General features: G+C 45.3%; 1 protein-coding gene across 2 annotated transcripts in view; it reads left to right on the top strand.

Moving 5' to 3' along the window:
• Positions 1–1546: 1546 nt before the first annotated feature.
• Positions 1547–20381, top strand: part of LOC119173837 (uncharacterized) — a 148111-nt gene continuing 129276 nt past the window's right edge. For both annotated transcript variants that reach the window (XM_075894331.1, XM_075894330.1), the window contains exons 1-2: positions 1547–1695; positions 2644–2772. The gene's annotated coding sequence lies outside the window, so the exon portion shown is untranslated. The remainder of the gene's footprint in view (positions 1696–2643; positions 2773–20381) is intronic.

The raw sequence follows: 20381 nt of genomic DNA, 5'->3' as shown, positions 1-20381 counted from the left end.
TGGCATGTAGTCATGTTGTCACATGACACGCATATCATGGTTTTCATGTTAGGGTACGTCACTTGTGTTCGCCATGCAATCATGTCATACCTTACCAGTTTTGCAACATGCCATGTGAACGAAACCAGCGCAACAGCTGTAGGACTATGAATTGTAAACCATGACATTCATACACACATGTCATGATTTACGTCATGACTAGTCGAATGTGTTCTTCATGCAATCAGGTTACGCCATACGAAGTTTGGTATCGATACCATTATCAAAACAGCCACGAGAGCTAAAAGTCGTAGGCGGCTAGATAGATAGATAGATAGATAGATAGATAGATAGATAGATAGATAGATAGATAGATAGATAGATAGATAGATAGATAGATAGATAGATAGATAGATAGATAGATAGATAGATAGATAGATAGATAGATAGATAGATAGATACGCTCAAAGTCGCCGAAGTTCGCTAAGAAATGCTTCGCATTTATTATTACGCCACGTACATATAAATGTACATACCTGAACATCAAAGGACGGTAAACAAAATTGCCTGAACTCGCCACTGTACAGAAAGGGTTGATTGATGGATGCAGGATTACTATATACAGTATTCCTGTATCCACCAATCTATCCGCGATGTACAAGCTACCTTTAGGGGTGGCGTCTACGGATGGACTAAACGCTTCATCGTGTCAGCGCGCAGCGGGCTTTCCCACATCGGTACAATCATCTATGGGTGCTATCGCGAAGCGATGCCTTATGCTGTGCCATACTTCCTCCACTCGTGGTTTTATGATCACGTTGATAACGCGGACGGACCACTGCCCATTGATTCATACGTGAGATTTAACGTCCCAAAACCACCATATGATCACGAGAGACGCCGTAGTGAAGGGCTCCGGAAATTTCGACCACCTGGGATTCTTTCACGTGCACCCAAATCTGAGCCCACGGGTCTCAGCATTTTTGCCCCTATTCTCGCCAGCATTTTTGCCTCCAGCATTTACGCATCCCGCGACCTGCAGGTCAGCAGCCGAGTAGCATATATTAGCCACTAGAATAACGTGGCGGGGTGACTACTGGCCAAGCGGGAATATCATGAAAGGCACTGGCATCGGACACGGCACCATGCCACATGTTGGGCTTGTGGCACGTAAACCACCGGAATTTATTAATATTAGGCGGATTGAGTTGCGTGTCCGCAGCAGCCATAAGGACGCGGCCTGACATAAAATTGCTATAGGCTGCGTCCGTACAGCTTTTTCGGACGCGCAACTAAATATGTCGATTGATTACGAATGTCTGTGTTTCTCGCGCAGAAAGTCCATGCACAAGCAGCACAGTAGCGTTTAAACACGACTTTCAATATGCCATACCACTATCTCGACTCGAGCTTAGACGCTCGGGAGCTGACAGCGAGCGTACCGGGATGATGTAAGCAAAACGAAAGCGATGACGGCCGATAAGCTGAGCGTGAGTCCGGCTTATCGGCGCGGGCTAAATCTACCGCCCGGGACGTTGGCGTGTCACACGCGCAGCTATATGTGAAACTACATTCTCAGCGGATCAAAGTTGCGCTTCGGCCTGATAATGTAGCACCTCTTCCCATTGCTAAGTTGGCGCGCAGCGCGGTCCAGTTTGCTTCTTTCGCTGTGTGACAATGTGCCGTCCTCACCACGTGGTCAGTGTAGCATCCATGGTAAGTCACCACAGCTCCTTATTTCCTATCTGCACGAACGTATACGCTCAGTAACTTTGAAGAGTGCGTTCTTATGTGACCGCATCGCGTGTGTTCAGGGCTGAATTACTAATGGCTGCTGTCACATGGTAAGTACATTCAGCCAACGAACTTTATTCGTAAATTGTCCTGAGCAGCCGATGCCCCTCAAGAGGGCGGGTCGACTGCGGGCCGCACCCACGTCATAGAAATGCTCTTTGTGCCCACGTTGGCACATGAAGAGTATTCCCCTCCCCGAAATTTTGGGCCCTCTCGACAGCCAAGATTTGGACCTCTTAGTCCAAACTAGTGACTATCGTCCTTCTGTTGTGGCCCACGTACGCGATTATTCGATACTCGCAGAATCATGCGTGCCATTTAATTTGTTACCGCAACGGCAGTTTTCGTTTTTTTTTTACATTGAGTTGCGTTTAATGGTCAACACTAGAGAACTTGGCTAGAGTGTTTAGTTGGACTGCAATAAGTGGTCGTGATTATTATTCCATTGCCAGACTATTTGTTTCGGGGGGGGGGGGGTGTTTTCTCATACTCTGTATATGTTCCTGCGTGAGTTTCTACGTGTGCTTTCATATATGCATACAAAATTAGACACAACCGACAGGAGGTTGAACACCCTTTCAACCAAACCTGGTGATGCCAGAGGTTGTGACATTTATTCTCTGCAATAGATTATCTGTCGTAACTTCCTTCAGAACATCAACGACGGTAACTTCGCGCTTACCTTGAGAAATGAAGTTGCCCTGAAATTATCAGTTACTCTAACTATAATACAGTGATTCATTACGACAGAAACGGGAGTGGGAAATAGTTCTAATTTTCCCTCGTGTTTGTAGTACTTGCTTACAAATCGGAAACAACGCCGTCCCTTTTTTTATTATTTACTCTTCATCTCTATCTCCATGTGCGCAGGCACACACACACAGCGTCTGTGCGACGACAAATGGCTGGCGTTGCGAAAACGTGTTCCTTAAGGAAAGCAGCGAGATCGTGACTTACTTGGTTAATGACAACTACCGCGAACGACCTGCGTGCCACGAGGTGAGACATTTTCGCTTTAACATCAATTTGTCTTGCTCGCAAGCGAGCTACTTCGTCGCACTCTGCTCTGCTCCTTTCTCTCTCTTTACAGCAAGTCGTGACGGTACTTAGTGTCGCCGATTGTTCCCGAGAGGGGGTGTGAAAAGCAAAAAATAAATAAATAAAAAGCCATGCGAGTTTAATTGTTATCACCGCTTAGCTAGCTGCGCGTGAGCGGTATCGTGGTTGTTCCACGTGCAGTCACCTTCGTGTATTTAAATGTAGGCATCGCGAATACGTTGGGAGCTTCCGCAGTCGCGCGCTGACTCCAACGCCTAAGCGGTCACGGCAACAGATTTGACAGGATACGGGAGCAGACGACGCCAACGGCGGCATGCCCCTGTACCCTGTTCTGGTGGATCCTTTTAGGAATGCTCGCTCCCGTTTTATTTCAAAAGGTGATAAATTGTTACCGGCCGTGACAGAACCGTAGTGTTAGCGCGTGCGCACCCCGAGGCTAACGTTGTCGCGTCAAATTCTCGGTGAAAACGAGGATGTAGGTGACGAGCTTGTGAAAAGAGACTACACGCGTGTAAAGCGCGGACCGCTTCGCTCAACGATCAAAGCTTACCACAGCAGCAGCGAAAGTCACTGTCACGGCCACTGCTGCAGTGATGCTATCGCGGAGCGGTGCCTCATGTTTTATGCTGTGTTGCTCTTATCACCAAACGTTGTAGCGGCGTGCTGATCGCGTTCTTAACGAAGACAGGCCGTCGCGCTGACTGCTGTCCCAACGCAATAAGCATTGGCATCGGAGAAGGCATCGTTCCGTGGCGCCTTCTCCACCAACGCGGATAGAACTGTCGAAACAACGTTCACGCTTGAGCCCGTGTGTTCACGGGCCGCACGTGTGTTCACAGGCCAAACGTGTAGTACAACGTAGTCATTATCTGTGTTCTTTGACTGTGCGCCTGTACCAGGACAGCTTAAACATGCCGCATAGTAAAGTTTATCTGGCTCTAAATCATAGAACATTTCTCCTGACGCAGGAGAAATGTTCCCTCATTTTATTCTCTCTCTCTCTCTCCTGACGCAGGGACAGTTTCCTGCACCTTTCTCGTTGTTTATTATATTTTGCTACTCTGCTCTAAAGTAATAATTGCTAGAAATGCACGTGCCAAAACTGGGGTACTTGTGAGGCGTAACGGGAACCCGGATAAACGTTGACCACATGGATTTTCTCACCATATACCTTAATATAATCGCACGAGTTTTCTTTCCTCTTCGACCCAACCGCACTGCGGTCGCCGTGGTGGGGAATCGAGCCCCCGCATTGGTGATTAGTCTATTTCTTAGTATTTATAAGTTTGGGTGCCCACATTTGCCGATGAAGAACCGTGCACAACTCGCCGAAGAAGTTATCTTTGAAAGATATCTGCCTCCCTATCCCTGCCTCTTCCACAACAGTCTCTATATCTGGTTCAGTGCACGGCGTTAACGGTTAAGAAATCGTGCGCAGAAATTGTGCCCTGATGAATTCAGACGAAAAGGGAAGCCCTCAAACGCCAACTTCCGACGCTAATGGCTCTGGTGCGATTAATTGACCTTTTTTGCGCGACGCAGAGCGCCACCTTCTGCAGTGGTGCGTTGGGCACCTCACTTGACGTTTCGTGACATTTATTCGCTAGCGTATAGGTTGCCGTGCGGGCTTTAAACAATATTGGTAATTATTAAAAGGAATAAGTGCCGCAGCAAGCGTGTATACAGTTTAACGACACTAGAAATCAATGGTAACGTACTTGTCAGGTTTGCGAGTGTGAGTAGACGCGTTACCGGAACACGTGTTTCGAGACCATGCGCACATGTATATGAGCGAATTAGTCTTAAATGCGTACATCATTCTTTAGCGGTTTGTGATAGGTCGGTCGGCTATCTAGCACTTATAGTATAGGACATTCTCTCTCTCTCTCTCTCTCTCTCTCTCTCTCTCTCTATATATATATATATATATATATATATATATATATATACACAAAGTGAAGCGCAAAAAAACATGATGCGCTCAAGTATGAATATGGATCAACCCCAACTGTACATCATGTTGGATGAGGGATCTCTCCCTCTTTCCCCACCCCACACACGCGTCCACCCGAAACCACGCACATACATACATATATGCACGCACGCACGCACGCATGCATGTATACAAACATACATACATACATATTTTCCTTACTCCGAGCTCTGATTCCGCAGCGAAGCATCCATACATTGGCCATTCCCAGCTCTGCGACCAGTTACTTACCTAACAGAAAATTGTCATGATGAGCGGCTTTTATCTTCAGCTTTTAATATAAGTGATCATGGCCACCCTGACTGAGCTCCAACGATAACAGAAAATGGGCGAATCGGTTGACGTGACTGCGACTCTGAGAGGAATAGGAAATGTTAACATGTTCTGTCATTGAGTGTGTAATACCCGTGACACACGGGCAAAAGTAAAGTACTTTGAAGTAAACCCCTTTTGTCGCCTAAGGGGACCATTTGCAGAAAGAAGTGGCGCTGATGACACACGGCACCGGACTACTGCTTTAGGCGGTGTCTCAGAAGAACGCTGCAGAAACAATGGCGCTGTTTGTGGATGCAGCAAGATTGCAAACATTAAAAAGAATCTGCGCATGTACATCCCATTCAGCGACGCCGGAGCATAAAACCGTTTTTTTTTATTGTCTGGTGGCTAATAATGCGCATACCTGTAATTTTCTTTCGCTTTTTTGCGTTTTTAGCAGCAACTTAAGTTCGTCTGGCAACTGTGAACAGTCGGTGTGTTGCTGTTTTTGTTTTTTTTTTGACGTGCTTTTTATATGGCTGCGTTCAGCTGGGTCAGTGACGGCGTGCCGCGTTTCATCGTGGTCCTGCTATCTCTCAGCGCAGAGACAGAGATAAAGCAACAGTTGAGGTGGGCCTGACTCTTGTCACCCTCGGCTCCATCGAAGATGAGCTAAACGCTGCGAAGGCAATTTTGCTGTGAATTTGCGCCCGTGTACGGGGAATACCGGCGTCGGTTAGGCTCTCGGCAATCGCCTGGTACACTCCACCGCTGTGCTTTTGCCCTTGCAAGGCATCCAAATGGTCCTCCCATAGCTGTATCAGCGCCCAGGTCTCCTTTTCAGTCCACTGGACGCGCGGTTTTTTCTTCACCGACTGAGCCGACTCCACTGTTACAAAATACTACGTCACCGACACAGCAACTGCCGCTGCCAACCATAACATGATCGCGCTAGTGACGTAATGCAGGCGTTTGAGAGTATGGACAGACTATAGGCCTTCACTTTTCAACAAATCGCACTGCTGCTGAAAATGAAAACATTTTCTCAGCGCAAAAAAAAAAAATTCTGACAGGGCACCGCAGTGTTGCGACACGTTTTCTTCTATTGATGAATTATGCACTGTATGCGAGAGTACTCCCTTCCTGCCAGAAAAGTAGACGCGGGATCTGCTTTTGCGAAAAGGATCTTTGCCGGAAAGGAGTTTCTTCTTTGTCGTGGGTCACTGCGCCCGAACGCCTTTCCGGAAGATGTCCCCTTGTCTAAAGGACTTCAGGGGGCCCGTGTGTCAGGGGCATGAGTGAGTGAAACAACTTTATCAACGACCCGGCATGAAGAGGGCAAGTCCGTGAACTTCGCGACGACGATTACCGACTATAGCACGGGAAGGCATATGAGCTGCGCAAGTTGAGCTTATCCCCGACGTATCACCAGTGCACTAAAATAAATAAAAATAATATAAACAAATAATAAATAAATAAATAAATAAATAAATAACCATCTTGTGACACTTGTGGCCCAACAAATCGAGGTAAGTTGAATTGAGAAATTATAAAATAAATGAAGTGAGTGAATGTGTTTCCAACACAGCTTTGGTGATTATGCACCTTCACAGTGTAGAAGGACTCACTTTTTTATGACACCTATTTAGCAGTACAATTTCACATTTTGTCGCAGTTAGCAAGCAACAGCTATCGGTACAGATGTAGCTTGCCTGCCTTCGTGTACTTCTGCTTGAAATTGCAGCAATAACAACAAGCTTTGTACACCCTGACACAGAAAGATCCAAACGTAATGAGAAAATAATTTGAAAATGTTTTTGAGAAATATAATTCGAAGCGTGCTACCACGAAGATGCTAATAGGAACTGAGAGTGGTGCAAGCAAAAGCGCCCTCTCGTGCCGAAAGAACAAATCAAAACAAATTTTCTGGCGACTTAGCTTATCCTCTCTGCTGGCAGGTGGCGAAAGTACGCCTACTTGTTCCGTGCTTTGACTGGCCCCGAGGTGGGGGCCGATATTTCTTGGCGCTCATTTGAACTCGATAGTTCGTTTCACAGATATTCCGGGGTCGCTGGCGGTGTGAGCGAAATGTCAGTATCCTCTGCAAGCGACAATCAGAGGTAGTTGCAGATAAAGAAATAATAAAGTATTTTCGGTTTCTGCAGGGTTGAAAAACGGGCTAGCCGGTATAGGTTTAGACTAATAGATCACACTATTAGTGCATGCTAATAGAATGCTGAAATAGGGGACCAATAAGAGGAGAGTTAAACTTGGGTTTTTTCACAGAAGAATACATTCTCTTCTGAGAAAACTGTGAAAACTGACGTTTTGATATACCAGACACGCACACGCACGCACGCATGCACACACACACACACACACACACACACACACACACACACACACACACACACACACACACACACACACACACACACACACACACACACACACACACACACACACACACACACACACACACACACACACACACACACACACACACACACACACACACACACACACACACACACACACACACACACACACACACACACACACACACACACACACACACACACACACACACACACACACACACACACACACACACACACACACACACACACACACACAAACAAACGAAGTGTTTCTGGACAACAGTTGATCACTGTGAGAATGTCCCTCTTGTATTTTTTCCTTTACCTCCACGTGTTACCGGTAATAGTTATCGTCTTTAAATATGCCCGAGTTTCTGTCTGCCCTTGTTGATCTTTTTTTTTTCGTCCGGTGAGTTCGCGCTGCCAATAATTTAATAATTTCGGTTCAAGTGAGACTGCTATTCGAACCTGCAACCGCTTCTCCCTGGAGCGGTCCGTTTAGTTGCTCGTTCCCCTCGCATACATTTTCTTGCATAATGGCGTTGTGCTATTTTACGACATTCGCCATGCTTCTAATACTGAAAGCCAAATGAAGTCTCGTATTCTTTTTTCAAAGGCTATGTCTTGTGTGGTTCTGTCTGCGTTGTGCGACGGGCTAAGATAAATTTCCCTCAAGGAGTTCAAGTACCGTCTCTTGTAGTCACTCGTCTGCCTTTGGAACTGTTTTGAACGGGCTAATGCTGATTCGGTATATCTAATAGTGGTTGGCTAAAAATAGCTAAATGCATGGAGGGAGAGAAATGAGTTTGGAGCTGGAGCATTACGTCACGCAACCCGCCTAGACAAACGAACGCTCGGTGAAGCTATCACAATGGGCTCAACATGTGATGTGACCGTGGACGTCATGGTCGCACGAGAAAGGCAATTTTTCGTGACTGGGTGCCCTGTTTGTTTTAATCCAGGTATGCTTGTTCTATACATGCGCGGCCTCCAAAGGAGAATTGAAAAGAGCGCGAAAACCTACAGCCTGCACTGACGTTTTGATCACGTGTTTAGTCGACGCAGTTGGCCTCAGTAACGTTGCACAACGCGGCTTCTTGAGTTTATCCTTCCTGCATGGCTAAATGATCGCTAATGCTGATTAGTGTTGGCTACGTATTAACAAATGTCATTTAATTGGCTGCTCGCTGTTTACACAGAAACATTGACTTTGTTTAGCCCCAATCCGATTATTGACTGTCACCATTCACTTAATAACTACGGGTAACCTTACACATTATTGCTAACCAAACTTCTTGCGAATTGCATACTTGCAGTTTGATTAATTGTTGTTCCTGATACGCTCAAACCTATCACCACAACACTCCCTGCTCTACTCCGTCCTTACAGTCTGATAGCATGTCAGAACAATTTCCTTACTAGGTATCTTCTCCGCTATACGTGCAGTAAGAGACTTAGCAGAAATGCTTAGACATATACTTTAATGAAATATCTTATAACTCTTATATCTACCAGAAAATTTACGAAGCCAACTCCTTGTGCTGTCAACTTTATGATAAATGTTTTCCTTTTGCCCTAGGGTAAAACGGTGGATTTACAGAACTGTCACGGCTAGTTGGGCGCGGTCTGAAGCACATGTCAACTGTGAGGCTGCGAGAAAGTAAGGCCGGTCAGCCAGAGCAGGAAATGACAGGTCGATCATACGTACGTTTCACGTTCCACGCTAGTGCACCACCGGTAAAATAATCGTAATAATAAACCAAGAATGCTTGGTGATACAGGAGTCGACACTGCTCGAACCAGCAAACTCCGATCACGGTGCTGTTTGTGCAAGGGCCGTGTTTGTGTTTGTGTGTTTGTGTTTGTGCAAGCTAACGGAGATTGCGACGGTGGCATAGAGACGCGCAAGTGATGGCAGCACTCGGTGGGTGATCTATGCACGCAATACGGTCCAGGGAGGGTTGGTGTTAGCAAGCGGTCGGCGACCGGCACGAGCTCGATGCAGGATAAACAGGGGCAACGAGGACGGACGCGCACTCTTTCTTTCTATCCTTTCCGTTTTTTCCCGTGGTATCTGCCATAGCCGAAGAAAGATTGCGATGCGTATCGCGTTGAGTGCGTCGTTCAGCGCCTCTACTTACAGACCGAGCTTAATTGAAGAGGTATAGGTTTTACATTTCCTAAAAAAAAGCAGCTTCACATTAGTCATAATTGTCGCTTGCGCAGAAAGTGAGCTACTGCCGTTCTTGAAGAACACTGTCCCTATAGCGGGTGATTGTAATCCATGATCTACAGTCCTCACGGACTTATATGGAACAATATAGGGCTCGTACTTTTCTTGCCTTCGCCTTCATTTTTGTGGCATCCCAGTTTGACTTGGACACTTACATAAGTCTTTATCGATGAGCAGGAGGGGGGGGGGGGAGGATATCCCCCTAATCATATAAAAGGGGGCGCCATTTCTCCACTCATACCTCTACCCAGTCAGACATTTCTCATGACTTTTGATGTGCGAAATTCTGGCAACTCATTCTTCTTAGCAATAATGGCGAGCGAGCACCACTGATGTTGCATTTAGAGCTGGGTGGCCGTTGGTGGCTACATTGCGCCAAACTGGCTACTTTGCGACCCCCTCTGGCGACGAGCATTACAAGCTGGCTCCATGCATGGCTACTTCCTGGCTACTTTTCAATTTCTACTCTGACGCACGTCAGCTCAGATAAACCAGTAGCTATAGGTTGCAGGGGGGCTGACCCCCCCGAAGGTCGCAGGTTCAATCTAAGTTGCGGTGGTTGCATTTCGATTGAGGCGAAGTGGTAGAGGCCTATGTACTATTCGACGTCAGTGCAGGTTAGGAACACCAGATCGTCGAAATTTCCGGAGCCTTCTGCTACGGGGTCTCTCATATGATATTGTGGTTCTGGGACGTAAAACCCCTCATGTTATTATTATTATTATTATTATTATTATTATTATTTTGTGAGTACCTTGTGCTATGCGAGTACTAACTGCCATGCAATTTGTTCCCTTTCGCTGCTTTTGCACAGTTTGCCAATGCCGTTGATTTGCAGAATACTAAGTCATGTATTCCTTTTTTGTTTGTGCAGTTCAATTCAATTCGAGCTTGTTCTGTGTTGTGTATTTATGCCCCACTCCTGCCTAAGGCCTCTATATGAGGCCGGCAGTATGTAATAAATAAAATAAATAAATTATTATTGTTCTGACGCACTAGGTAATCATTTATCTTAGTACTTGAAGGTAAAATACACTGCCTTATATGAACCTTTCTTGACGTGTCAGCCTAAGAGTGCGCGCGCCCTCTCACCGCCCACGGGATATGGTGCACATCGAGGCGATTGAAGATTACTCGCGGCATGGCTGCATGAGTGCGAATTTGCGTGCATGTCGCCAATAGCGTGGCAAGCAAGCTGTTCACCTTCAAGTTATCGAAGCTATTTTTAAGAAGCTTATTTACATTACTAAGTGTTATTCGCGGGCTGCTGAGCAAAATACAGACACCGATAGCTCGCAGCGGGTCGCAACTGCTAGACACCGTCGCTCCAGTTCTCGAAACCTTTTACAAGCCCACTGATAGAGGACGCTGGGAGCACCATCATGACTTTACCATCGACAAAATTTTGGGTGCATGGGACGGCACGTACAACTTGCATAAACAAGCTATAGTTTAGGCTACGGGACTGACTAGTTGCGTGTGATGTCGAAAGCGAAACTGCTGTTACACCAACTGCAACAACGAACTTTCTCTCCCGTTCTTTAACTTTCCTTCCCTTTCCACTGTGGAAGGTATAGCCCTTGCACAGGGCTATACCCTTTGCTTTTCTTCTTTTTTTATTGAAGCTGCACACACGGTATGAGGACAAAAAATCATTGGCGCGGGACAGGCGCTGGTAACGCTGGCCAGGGTCTGTTCAACGCTTGACATGATTTACGTGAAATCGCCATGGATGCACCCTTTATGCATTCTTTTTTTTTCATTGCTGTGATTTTTACGAATATTATATATTATCTGTTAGATGGAGTAGCTATTACTACTAAAAGCGCTGAAATTTCCTAACATAAAAATAAAAAATATGCACCTCTAATGTGTTTACGCTGTCGATGTTCTTATAATATCAATAGGCACCATACACGTGTGACCAATGTATTCGGCTTCGACATTTTACAAATAAGGCGAATAGACTTCACAGTAGGGGCTCTGCGTAAGTCAAGTGAGCTTTAAGTGAGCTTGTGCTGGGAAGGTCCCGCCCGCTTGGCCTTACGGCATTATGCGTTATCTTTCCTTTCAAAGGGTCCCCTCACCAACCCGCGTTCAATGACGAGAAGGTTGTTTCTATCCTTGCCTTTGCTACCCACACCATCGGTGATATTACCTTCTCGCCACTTATCCTTTCGTGAGACCAGGGCACAAAGCCGGCACTAAATGTTGAGCCTATGAAGATTTCACGCTTGTCGGCTTTTATCTCCACCTGCACAGTCGGACACACACAAAGTGAAGTGAGATCAGTCGATCGCGTATGGTATTCAGGCGAGACAACGAGTAATGCGTGGGCGGCTGCAAGGCAAATCAGGGCAGGAGACAACTGACATCTGATATTCTGCCCATATGGACCAATCCAGAAAAGTGCACTCTTTAGACGTCACAGGAATCACTGTTCTTGCGTCGCGAAGTGCGCCATGAAAATGAGAAACGCCAGGGGAGAATAACGCGCACTTTTGTGTACGTGTGTGTGCGAAAGGCTTCACTTTGATCTTAGTCATAAGGCCGAAAAGCGTAGGTGAGGGGCCCTTTGAGGCAACTCGGTGCGCTAAGTAGTGATCGCTCGTTGCCAGTCTTGCGTTCTGGCCGCTGTATAGAACACGCTACTTCAATGAGAATGGATCAGAAATGTAATGATGGGTCATAAAGCGAGAAATCGATGAAGTTATGGAACACGGCCTACCAGTACACCGCACACATAAAGAGGTGAAGCGAGGTCAAACTCGATCTTTCTGATAACTGCGCCAGCAGGAGCGGGGAAAGGCACTGGTCCAAACAGTAAACGTGTGCTGTATATGGGTCGGAAGGATGCCGTTATGTGCAACGAGGATGGTAGTTATGCAAACCAGTGACCGGAGAAGCGCAGTAGCGATTGTTAAAAGCCCGCGCTAATTACACGCACTCTTTTATTGCTAGTCATTTAACGCTGGGTGTACATGATGCGAGCTATTCGATATGTTGTTCCTGTTACTAACCGCGAAGAAGTTAGGATGTAGCCTATACATTTGTGTTCAAACGACCCGCTGACTGGCCACGAGGCAAAATAACAAGAAATTTATGTCTTCAATGGCGTCGATCATCAATTAATATTGCCTTGAGTAAGGTGTTTAAACCATAAATTACGGTTTCGAAGAATCGTTTTATCATTTGGGGGGGGGGGGGGGTTGGGCTTTTTTACAACCGCTTTTTAAAAGTTGCCCGAATCAACTAGCATGGCTTCTTCAGCAATTAGCATATGTCAGTTTCCTTTGAAAAGTAAACAGCGCTGTTCCTCACCTCTACATATAAAAGGGCGCAGGTTCGATTTCTAGCAGCGGCGTAGTTCCGACAGTGAAGGGGATGACTGCTCGTGCCTTTAGTGCATGTGCGAAGTCAGACAGGTGGCAGACTTTATCATGAAACACTCTGCAATCTTCCTCTGCGGCCTTTCACATAGCCTCTTCTATACAACGGAAGGTGAAATATCAGTTTAGTAAAACTATGAGTTTCTTCCTGCGCCGATTTCTTTTGTTGATTTTGTGGTTTTGATATTTTTCGCCTCGATACACCAAAGTTCAATACAACAGTATCCACGACATTACGAAGTATGTTAGTTTTTATTCGTTCATGTCCATGGAACATGTACGTTCAGTTTCGACATAATGAAGCATGTTAGCCTTAATTTCAATATAGCATCGCCTCAACGCTGCCCCTGGGGAGACCGAAGGGATCAACTCAAACTTTTTTTAGGTGTTGGTCATATACGGTCTAGTTTGAAATTTGAAATTTAATATACAAAGTACAGTACACAAAGTACAGTAGACACAAGTAAGGGGCAGGGTTGGCACAAAGGCAAATTAATGCCTGACAAGGTGCCGTAACCCGTCCCAGACTATAAAGCGCCAAAAAAAGCAGTAATGTACACATAATTTAAATGTTTTAACAAAGAAGCAGCCGCATTTACAAATTTTTTATAAGAACTTAAAAAAAATGTTAAATGAAAATTTTATTAGGTACAGACCTGTCTGCAAGAATGAGTTTATAGCAAACAAAGCAAGGGATATGGAAAGAAACACAAATTTATCGAATAACAAACCAATTTATTAGTACTCATTAATGAATATGTCACGAGTGTATACACTTCAATTAGAAATACAACCTGTGTGATACCGCAGAAAGAGGAAAAATTATTCTTTGGGCCCTACTAGATATGTGTGCATCTTTTTTTTAAGTGCATTAATGAGCGGCTCTCTTGCACTATGGTGGTAATTGCGGGATGCGCATTTAATAGTTTAGTGATCATATGCGCTAGCTTTTGCGAGCCGTAGTTAGTCTTTATTCTTTCGCTGCAGTATGTTATGCGTATAAAGCTGTATGTATGTTGTCTTTGCGAATATGCATCATGAAAAGCGACTGGGTCAGATTTTAATTTATCCCATATGATCATGGCTATCTCTTTATTTAAGATGTTTTCAAACTTTAATATGTCGTGTTTGTTGAAAAGTGGAGTGCAATGTGTTCTAAGTCGAACGCCTTCAATTATCCGAACTATTTGTTTCTGTAGTTTATAAACACATTCTTTGTTTGTGTTTGTAGTGTTAACCCATAATAATAAACAGTAATTTATACGCAGGTAAACTAAGGAATAGTACAGTTGCTTCGTTATTCAAACTGGCAAAAAACATCTCATTTTCCCAATTACACCAATTGAGTGCGAAAGATTGGTGCGAACTTTGTTTATGTGATATGTCCAGTCGAGTGTTTCATGAAAAATGATACCGAGAAATTTTTGGGATGTGACCCGCTCAATCGATTCCACTCGAAACTTCACTTGGATGTCACGGGGTATAGTTTTATTTTTTTGGCGAAAAATAACATATTTTTCGCGTGAATTTCGCGAACCCTTATCGTGTATTGCTGCACCGCGTTGTACATGTTTTTGTTTTTTCGGGTTCATGCGTGATACCCGGCTGCTGTGAAGAAAAATTATTCTCGTAAACAGCATGAAGCCACTTTTCAGAAAAAGATGAACATCTTCCTGACGAACATTTTAGTGGGGCAATTGACCATAATTTACCACAACGCACGACTACGCGGACACAAGAAAAAAAAGGGACAAACCACAGTGCATATTCAAAGCTGAACTTTTCAATAATAAAAAAAACATGAATTGAAAAGAAAAAAAAATTTTCACACAAATGTGACCACACTAAGGCAAGAGAAAGCAGATCAGCCCTACCGTGGTGGTCTAGTGGCTAAGGTACTTGGCTGCTGACCCACAGGTAGCGGGATCGAATCCCGGCTGCGGCAGCTGCATTTCCGATGAAGGCGGAAGTGTTGTAGGCCCGTGTGCTCAGATTTGGGTGCACGTTAAAGAACCTCAGGTGGTGGAAATTTCCAGAGCTTTCCACTACGGCATCTCTCGTAATCACATGGTGATATTGGGACGTTAAACCCCACAGATCAAATCAGAAAGCAGATCAGCTGACATTTTGAACATTGAAAAAAAAAAAACCTTGATACATCCCGTGTGTACTCTCCTCAGAATAAATTTCAAGATATCGTACTATTATGTTTACTATTATGTTTTAAACATGTATAATGAAGCAGCTGTGTAAGCAATGATCGTAAAAGAGAGAGAAAGAGGAACACAAAAGAGATGCTGGGAGGCTGACCATTTCACGTCCGATTTGCTACCCAACACGGGAGCAGGAGGAAGGAGAGGGGAGGAAAATAATTGTTTGGGCTTAACGTCACAAAACCACGACTTTATTATCAGGGACGCCCTTGTCGATTGCCTTTCGACTATGTTTACTATTATGTTTTAAACATGTATAATGAAGCAGCTGTGTAAGCAATGATCGTAAAAGAGAGAGAAAGAGGAACACAAAAGAGATGCTGGGAGGCTGACCATTTCACGTCCGATTTGCTACCCAACACGGGAGCAGGAGGAAGGAGAGGGGAGGAAAATAATTGTTTGGGCTTAACGTCACAAAACCACGACTTTATTATCAGGGACGCCCTTGTCGATTGCCTTTCGACTGCCTGGGTACATTTCGACTGTCTGGGTACATTAACAGTCCCTGAAATCTAAGCACGGGCCTCAAGCATTTTCACCTCTATTGAAAATGCGACCGCTGTCGCCGGGATTCTATCGCATGACCTTCAGGTGAGCAGCCGATTACCATAAGCCCCGTAGTCTCGCATCAGACATCGTCGACAGCTGCAGAACTCGCCGCCATACGTGCACATCTCAAGTTTATAGTTGAAGAACCTTCGGGAACTTTGTCTATCTTCTCGGACTCGAAGGCAGCTCTTCAATGTCTTATGTCACCCTTTCGCCATGGACCTAATTGACAGTTAGTAGCTGAAATAAGGCTTCTTCATCACCAAGTAATCGAGAAACAGTACAGCACAGTGCATCAATGGATACAAGGTCATTGCGGTTTATATGGCAATGACCGCGCAGATGAGGCCGCTAGATCTGCAAATGACGGTAATAAATACACAGCAAACCCGTGCTGAAGAACCGACGTAGTTACAAGACTTCGTTCGCTTGCACGTGATCTCACACTACAGTACAGTGGAACTCAACAGAATTCACAAACGTGCGCCTGCATGACTTGGATCCCTATCTGCAGCTTCGTCTTCCCTCAGGGATATCTCTAGCTGAGGAGACTCTTCTATGACGCCTGTTGCTTGGAGTGGCCTTCACGAACGCATACTCTTATCTCATTGAAATGGCCAGCTCTTCTACATGTACGTGGAAGAGCTGCAAAGACCAATATTCGAGGCTACGCCAATGTGTGCGCGAAATGAGGTAACACTTTGAAAGGTCTGGCGCTTGGGCAAGTTTGTGGGGATTCATTTGAAAGTGTTAACAGAGCATAGAACGATTAGGCAATACCTAAACTCTTACTGAGGCAATTCATCATAAAAAACGAAATGACTCGCAGAGAACAAACATGTACATGTGCTGATATATGACCTTTATCGCAAACCGTGTGTAGTTTAAGGAGCCATCCACCCACAACAAATGTGTCATGAATATAAACGCGATGTGCGGCACGGTTCTGTAATTGTCATGCGCCGTAAAACGTATTTCCGTAATACGTAGTGTGCTCAAAAGCAACCGGGAGTTACTCTTATGATAAACTTTTGAAGGAAGGACCATTGTACGTAAACGTTGGTAGAAAAAAGTTCAATAGCGCTCTTTGACCAGATGCAGCAATAGTGCTCTGAAAAATCATCGTATCAGACAAAAGTCTGAGACAACGGGCTCGACAAGGGGGCCGATGGCAATGTGCGCGCGCCGTCAAGTTGTACAGCGTGCAACGCGAGTTACAGGCCCATGTCGGTGACAGCAACTGCACAAAACAAGTAAATGGGCACAGGAATTAGGCAGGAAGAAAAGTAAGTGCAGAAAGAGGAAAAAAAACGAGCTAAAGCTACTATTGAGGCCACACGAACAAGCCAGGCGCCCTGCGTCGATACTCAGACACGTGTAATGACAGCTCTGGCCTCTGATCGAGTCTATACCGTGCCACGGCGCAGTGTGCTGGCCGAGGATAAACCGAAGCGTTGTTTATGAGACGTTCTAGACACCCTGTCGCGTGTGTCCACATATTTGTGACGTTGGAGGACACTGTTGTTTTAGCACGCGCATTCTGATGTCTTTTTCCGTGAACGTGTGGAGAGACGGGCTTACGCGGGTGAAAATTGTACCACTTGTTCGCGCCCAGCAAGATCGCTACTACGCATGATGGGACCACTTTTAATCATAGATTCATGCCATAGACTTCGCGGAGGACTCTCAGAAGGGGGTGTCACGTGGTATAGTCTAATGACACGTGCCAATTCTACGCGAACGACACCCAAAGCTACGCCCAGGCTGGCCTTGCAGACGAAAGCACAGTCGCCCCTTGCTCGCGTATTCGGGAACACGTGGTAGCAGTGCCTCCTCTGTAGTGGTTAACTTAACGTGTCATTACGCACGGAGAAAGCTAACGCTTGCGTCGTCTACGGCCAATGTTGTCCATGCCCTCGTCAGGCGCTAGACGGTGTCGCGTTATGAGCGTGTCTGGCACTCATTGTGCAGCAAGTGCTTTGAGCAAAAAGAGGTTCGGCTAAAGGGCTACGTTGCCACTGTTTGCGTTGGATAAGTTACGTGTAGCGTAGTGAGTGCAAGAAAACTGTTTTCTGCTTTATGTGCACAGGATGTGTCAGACAGCTTGTAAACACCCAAGAAAAGCATACAGTTCTAGCGCCTTGACGATAAAATAAAGACAACTCGCGCACCGAGATTTAAAGTCACAGCATTTGCTTAAAATTATTTCTCTCGCAGTATTATTGAAAACTAACTGACAATGATGCAAATAAAAGTACAGGGGATGTTATTAGAAGTAATTGTAATATACACGTGAAGAAAGAAAAAGTGGGCGAAAAGATAGCTTGCTACCGGCAAGATCCTGGCAGAGAGCAAGCTATCTTTTTGTTCACCTTTATTTCTGCTCGTTTGCATTTCAATTACTCCTAATAACATCCCGTGTACTTCTCTTGGCATCATTGTCTATTAGTTTTCAATAATTTCGTGTCTAGCAAAGAAAACGAACCCTTAAACTTATACTTCTTTCCTCCTTGGTAGCGGAGTCTCGTTGAGAAGCAATAATTCTCCTCTATAGATTGCAGCCAACTATTTAAATTGTGGGGTATTACGTTTTAAAACGGCACTCTTATATGAGACTGTAGGTTATTTATTATACCTGATCTCCAACGTGCTCCAAAAATAGGTGTTGTTGTATTGTCAACACCAAGTGAAGATACGTTTTACGGAGCGCCTAGACAGAGGGAATTGTTCGCGGCATCGTGTCTGATATTCTTCAAAGTATAAAAACATACGAAAGCTCTTCGTGCGATTCGCTTCGCTGCAGGTTTTCGTTTTCGTACCTTTTCTTCTAGCTATAAAACGCTAGTAACTTCGTATGGTTGATAACTTCATTCGGCATAAGTGGTGAGGAATATTTCTCCGAACAGGCACTTTCGTTCCAACTTTCTTGTGGTAGAGAAGTTGAAGTTTAGCAGTTATTAATTAAAGAACGTTTCATTTATTCGTAAATTAAACTCGTCTTCTTCGCGTTCCCACATCTTCTTCACTGGCCGACAAAGAATTATATACTCTCTTAAAATTAGAAGCATTAAAGACAGCGGTGGTATCGCTTGGTCATTAAAAAAAAAGTGGTCGATTCTCACTGGTCAAGGGCACTTCCATAACGCGATGTGTTGGTGCGCACGCGTCCAATCACAGTCATTCTAATCATACTGCTTTGATACTACCGATTACCTAAAGAAGTGAATAAGGCAATTAACGCAATTACAGTATTTACCAGTTCGCTGCAATTGAAGTTGTAGAAGACAGTCTTTTCCTCACTGCCAACGGGAAGAGATGTTTGAATTCCTTGATTGCTTCTTCGCTGTACGAAAATATGAGACACGAGGAGCTATGAATAGCGATATTTATGCGTAAGTTGAGGAATCATAACTACGCATTTTACGATGAGCATGCATGAAGTATGAAAGGATCGCGCGTGTAAAAAGTGTGCGACGGGAATACACCGAATGACGTTTGTTTAGGAAGCGCGAACCAAGACGACCCCTTTTTATCCCTCCGCAAATTTGCTTTTAAGGATCCTCGCGTGACCAATTACTTCGTGACGTCACAGTGTCCCGTATGCGGAACACTGACAGCCGGTACGCGAGATTGACCTGAATTGCCTCCTAGGCCAGTCGGCGAATGAAAATTAAGCGGCAATGACAAAAGGAAAGAAAAATGCGTCCATCCGTCCGTGCAGCCATCTATGCGTCCGTCCATGCATCTGTCTGTGTGTCCCTTCGTCCATCTAGTCAAAATTCCAAGTACCACCATCTCGCATCTTTTCATCATATATGCGTCCGTCTGTGTGACCGTCCTGCGTCCATCGGCCCGTCCGTGCGTGCGTCTGTTCGTGCGTTCACACGTCCATCTATGCGTCCGTCCCTCCGTTCGTCCATGCATCCGCCCCTGCGTCCGTTCATGCGTCCATCCGTCCATGCAGCCATCCGTGCGCCCATCCATGCATCTGTCTGTGCGTCCGTTCGTCCATCTAGTCTACACTCCAAGTACCACCATCTCGCATCTTTTCATCATATATTCCGCACATAGAAGCACCGCCATCCAGCGGACATTCCAAGGACTAAACAAGAGGTGGCACACGCACACTTTCTTACGGCTTGCGATTCGTGTCTACTTCCCACCTTTAACCACCTCGAGTTCATTGTATATACACTGTATTCATGGCACTGCGGCCACTCGCCAAACCTCTCTAAATTTAACCAAGGAGGTTACGACCAGCGAATATAACCTAGCAGCCCTTTCTTGTCAGATAGTGCTCAATATACATGCCAATGGCTGCTAATTGGGAATGAGAGACAGGAGAATTCGGCTTTTACTTAACGCGCACGCTGCGAATTTTTTATTGTTCAACAACGCACAGAAGAAATCTCCCACCGGCACCACCTTGTAGGTCAAAGCGTAAGACTGTTTACGCACTATGACGAGGGACGAACGGGTGCCGCTTTAAGGAGCTTCGCCCCTAAAAAAAAAAATCACGCCCGGGTCTCCATTAAC

This window comes from Rhipicephalus microplus, chromosome 5 (assembly GCF_043290135.1).
Source record: "Rhipicephalus microplus isolate Deutch F79 chromosome 5, USDA_Rmic, whole genome shotgun sequence".
NCBI lineage: Eukaryota > Metazoa > Arthropoda > Arachnida > Ixodida > Ixodidae > Rhipicephalus > Rhipicephalus microplus.
Note: the sequence above shows the minus strand (reverse complement) of the source record. Positions and strands in the feature narration are given on the sequence as shown.